Source organism: Benincasa hispida, chromosome 9 (assembly GCF_009727055.1).
Source record: "Benincasa hispida cultivar B227 chromosome 9, ASM972705v1, whole genome shotgun sequence".
Taxonomy (NCBI): domain Eukaryota; kingdom Viridiplantae; phylum Streptophyta; class Magnoliopsida; order Cucurbitales; family Cucurbitaceae; genus Benincasa; species Benincasa hispida.
Window position 1 is genome coordinate 43,143,772 of NC_052357.1, and position 6,000 is coordinate 43,149,771.

Genomic DNA, 6,000 nt, shown 5'->3' on the forward strand with positions numbered 1-6,000 from the left:
GTTCTTGAGTCATTTGGAGAAATCGAGACCAAATTCGGCAGAGAAACGAAGGAAAATATGGCTATACAGTGGAGACTATACCATAGTGTTGCAACATTGTGCCTTGGCGTTGCAACGCTGCAAAGAAGAACAACATTTTGTTCTTTCCATAGCGTTGCAGTGCTTGGCACAGTTTTGCCACGCTCCGAGACATAAAGAAAAAACCGATTCTTGTCTGGTTCGGTTCGTGGCTCATTTGGCTCGCTTGTGGTTCGGGTCCGATTTGGAGGCTGGACTGTTCGGTTCGAGCAGTTCAAGGGTCGGTTTGCTTGTTTTGAACCAGTTGACTATTTATTTATGTAATTGATAGTTACTTTGATTAATTAAATTAATACAAATGTTATATTAATTTAATCAATGATTTAAGTATCAAATCCTGGTCCAATAATTACTTTCTTAATTATGTATTTGATGTATGATTTATATATATATATATATATGTATATATATATATATATATATATGTCATATTGTATGTCATATAGTATTAAATCTTACCATAGGTCATGCATTTAATTTCATGCATCATTTATATTATAAATCTTATAATATATGGTTGCATGGGTTTATTTTTATAGCATGCTCATGTATCATATAATTTAAGTGTTATTCTATATGTTTGTATGTATTAATAACATTGTCATGCATCATTTATATTACAAATGTTATAATATATAGTTTTGAGTATGTATGGATGAATATTATTAATTATTTTATTACATTATTATATAATTGTTATATATAGTTAGTCATAAAATGGAATTGCATGAGGCATGACATTACCTTAGGTAATTTATAATTGTTATAATTGACTAAGTATGTCAATGAAGGACATTTTTTGGTTTTAATTTTTTTTCATTTGTTTATAAAAGGTATACTAAAATGAAATTAAAAACTAAAATCAATAATTCAAAATTGCATGCAAACCTTAGGTTAAAATCATCTTTTAAAATAGTTTTAAAATATGATTCACATGGACCTAAGATCACTTTTCTAATGAGATTAGAAATTAAGTTTAATCTTGTAATCAGTTTAATATGATTAAATTATTTCTTAATTAAAAGATTAAATTTGTAACAAATGTATCTATAAGGGACCTTTTGTCTAAGGTATGTTCTATCTAGGTTGGGTATTTAAGTTGACGGAAACATAACACCTTTACCTAGGAACTTACCTGGAAAGGTGAATTAGATAGATTTCTTATAATCATGCACAGTTTGATTAAAGTTTATTAAAATGTTTAATAAACATTAATCAAAGTTTTTTTAACTATCCAAAGTAAGTGTTACTTTTGGGAAAATTAAACAAAACACTTAGTTAAAAATCAGTAGCCGAATTTTCCTCAGTTAAATAACCCTTGGTATAACACTCAGTATGAGGAAAATAAGGTATGTGCTACTTCAGTTTACTTTTTCACGTTTCTCCCAAAAAGTTCACACTGTGAGATTTATACTCGGCCTCATGACACCTTTGCTTGTGTCCCCCTATGAATGATGTTTGTATAGATCAATAACAAGGTGAATGGAGAGAGTGTTTATAATAAGTGGGAGCGGGACGTGTGTCAACATATCACACAGTCTCTCTCATTAGTTGGTAGTAAAGTTTCATGCTCAACCTCGAGGCATCTTTGCTTGTGTCCCTCTACGAATGGCATTTGCATGATTCTTTACTCTAACTCCAGTAATGAATAGGATTACTTTAGTTTTAGAACTCAAAATGAAGGGTTACACTTACAAGAAATGTTAAGCGAGTTTAACAATTTAGGGACCGAATAATGGTGACTGATAGTTACAGTAACAAGGAGTTCTATCTATTGGTTAACATAGTCTCATTTAAGTGAAGGGCCACCTGATCACCCTATGGTGGCTTTTTTCCTAATTCACTAAAACATCTTTGCAAAATAGATGTCACTTAGGGTGCATTAGATTATTTTATTAAATTTGATTGGTTTTTTTTTTTTAAAATGGGTTATTGCATAGATTACTAATATAAATAATTTGTATGGTTTCAACGATTTATTAACTATGACTTATGCGACACTTAATTTGCTCGTCAACGACAAATTAACGGGCGAAAATTATACAACCTAGAAAAACACAATCAACACGATTTTAACCATCAATGACCTCCATTTTGTCCTTATGGAGGATTGTCCTCCTATTCCTACTCCAAATGCAACTCAAAATGTTCGAGAGGCATATGAGCGTTGGACACGGGTAAACGAGAAGGCCCGAGCATATATCTTGGCAAGACTTTCAGAAGTCTTGGCCAAGAAGCATGAGCACATAATCACTATTCATGAGATCATGGAGTCCCTGCGGGGGATGTTCAGAAAACCGTCCGCATAACTCAGGCATGACGCTCTTAAACACATCTTGAATGCTCATATGTAAGAAGAGACATCTGTTAGAGAACATGTTCTCAACATGATGGTCCACTTCAACGTGACGGAGATGAATAGGTCTATCATTGATGATGCCATTCAGAATAGCTTCATTTTGAAATCTTTACCTGAAAGTTTCCTATAGTGATGTAGTAATGCTATTATGAACAGGATTGACTACAACCTGACCACCTTACTCAATGAGCTTTGGACTTTTCAGTCCTTGATGTAAAACAAGGAACAAAAGAAAGAGACAAGAATTTCTACAGAGGATCGTCCTCTGAAACTATGTCGGTGCCTTCTTCTTCCGGTACTAAAAAGTGGAAGAAGAAGAAAGGTGGAAAGAGAAAAATTAACCCATCAGTTGCTTCCTAGAAGGACAAAAAGGCCAAGGCTGCAAAGGGAGTCTATTTCCATTGCAACCACAAGGGATATTGGAAGAAGAACTATCTCAAATACTTGGCAGAAAATAAGAAGGCCAAGTAAGGTAAATATGATTTGCTCGTATTGGAGACTTGTTTAGTGGAGAATGATGATTCTGCCTGGATAATTTATTCAGACGCTACTAACTATGTTTGTTCTTTATTTCAGGGAATTAGTTACTAGCGGTAACTGAAAGTTGAGAAGATGATGATGCGTGTTAGAACTCGGCACATCATCTCAGCTATGGTAGTGGGAGGGCTCAGATTCTGCTTACAGAAATCCTATATTTTATTAGATAATGTATATGTGGTTCCAGGTTTGAAAAAACTGATTTTTGTAAAATGTCTTCTTGAACAACAATACTCCTTAACTTTCAAGTGAATAAAGTGTTTATTTACAATAATGGAGTTTTAATTTGTTGTGCTAATCTTTAAGATAATTTATATGTGCTATGACCATTAGCAACTAAAGTCTCCTTAATATTTAAATGTTTAAAATTGTGGTAACTCAAAATAAAAGATTAAAAATCTCCTAGAGAAAATGTCGTCTTTGGCACCTAAGATTAGGACACATCAATCTCAATAGGATTGAGAGATTGGTCAAGAATAGATTTCTAAGTGAGTTAGAAGAAAGTTCTTTAGCTGTGTGTGAGACATGCCTTGAAGGCAAAATGTCTAAAAGATCTTTTACTGGAAAAGGTCATAGAGCCAAGAACCCTTAGAGCTTATACATTCAGACCTCCACGATCCGATGAATGTTAAAGCAAGATGAGGGTTTGAATATTTCATTACTTTTACTAATGATTATTCAAGATATCGGTATGTTTATTTAATGCAACAAAAGTCTGAAGTTTTTGAAAAGTTTAAAGAAGACTGAAGTTGAAAATGCATTAAATAAAACAATTAAAACATTTCAATCAAATCGAGGTGGAGAGTTTTTTAATCTTACATTCTAGAGCTATTTGATAGAACATGAAATTGTATCAAAACTTGTGTTGCATTAGGTATAGATACCTGTATCTTGAATAATCATCTATAAAAGAGATGAAATATTAATACCCTTCTCTTATTTTTACATTCATTGGACCACAAAGGTTTGAATATATAAGTTCCAAGACTTCTTTGACTCTATACCTTTTCCACTAAAAGGTCGTTTTTTCATCTTGCCTTCAAGGCATGACTCACATACAAGTAAAGAATTTTCTTGTAAACTATTTAGAAATCCATTTTAACCAATCTCTCAATCCTATTGAGATTAATGTAACTTAAGCTTAAATGCAAAATGAGAGCATTTTTCTTTAAGAGAAATCCTTGGTCTCTTAGCAGTTTTTGTCGTTCTGAACATTTCAGTATTTAGGACAGCCTTTGTAACTAACGATCTTAGTACATATAAGTTACTTTCTTTTGAAGCAAATCCTTTCACCATTTCGTTTTTTAAAATAAACACTTTACTTCCAGAGAAGGAGAGAGAATACTTTTGCTCAATCAAACAAGAAACATAGATTAAATTCCTAGGAACTATATATAAGTCATCTAATAACATATATCGTTTCTTGTCTAAAAGTAACTTAAAGCCTGCCTACGACAACAACTAAAACGGCTTCACCAGTACCAACTCGAAGAGTCCTCTCCCCAACTTCCAATTCTCTCCAGGAATTAAGTTCCTAATAGAAAGAACATACGTGATTAGTAGCCTATGAATCAACTATCTAGTCAAAATCATTATTCTCTATTAAGCACAACTCCAGGACAAGTAAATCAGATTTACTGTCATTAGATCTCTTTCTATTCTGAACAGCAGTGGGATCAGCTTGAATACCCTTATTATGAACTCCATATTTTTCTTTCGAGGTCAAACCTCTTTGATAAACTTCGCTAGAGTTACAACTTTTTCCTCCTCTATTTGTCCATTGACATTCAATACGGACCGGAGTTCAAATAGGGAACTAAAATTACTGGTTTCGTCTATATCAACCTCATCCTACTTGAATTGTGAGGACACTCATTCAAACAACTCTTGCATTGATTGCATAATCTAAAGTGCAGTGATCATGCTCTCAAATCTTTTGGCCAAGGCACCAGGTATATTCGTCAAAACGTGAACTAGAGCCTTAAGATTGGCCTTCGTGCACCTTTTGTATGCATCACGAACATTTCGTGTTACATCATGAGTTGGAACTGGAGGACATTCCTCAGTCAAGACAAAGTTAAGGTCATTAACAATAAACATAGTTTTAATCGATTATTTCCAAGTTATGTAGTTTGAATTCGGTCAATATTTTAGCATTAAGAAGGTTCATTAAAGCGTTAGTCATTTTTGCTGATACAAAACAAATTATATATTTTAGACACTTATTCAAAAATTCATTTTAATCCAATCAGTTTAGCAAAAACTAATAATGAACACAACATTATTTCATTTGGCAATGATGTTTCAATGATTTATGACAAAATCCACTGAATGGTGGTCAGTTTCCTCTTTCCTAAATTGAGATACTTCTCAACCAATCATTACACCAAAATTATTCTTATTCCTATAATGATTAGTCACCATTGATTTGGTCAAGAAATGATTAACTTGCTTAACAATTTCTTGTAAGTATGACCCTTCATTTTAGACCCTAAAGTTCATTCCCAATGAGCCAAACGAAGGGAAAAACCGATCGGGGTAAAAACTAACGCGATCCTATCCAGAAACCATTTCTAATGTTTTCCCCTGATATTGACCTAATGCACAAACCATCCAAAGAGAAACGCTCCCAGGGTGCCTTGAGGCAATGCAAAAAGGTCTCGCAATACAAACCAATGAAGGAGACCGGAACATATTGACACATACCCTTTTCTCACTTACTATAAATACTCTCTCCATTCACCTTGATATTGACTCATGCAAACACCATCCGAAAGAGGACACTCCCAGGGCACCTCAAGGCCAAGCATGAGTCTCACGATGTAAACTTTTAGGGAGAACATGAGTGGAAAAATTGAAATATGGTATATCTCTTTTTTTCTCCCACTGAGTATTTTACAAAAATGAGTTTATTAACTTAGTAAAATCGGCTAATTAATTTTAACTAAATAGTTTACTCAATATAACGCTTATATTGAATATTTCAACAATATGTGACTTCATTTGTTAAACTTTTTAACGAAGTC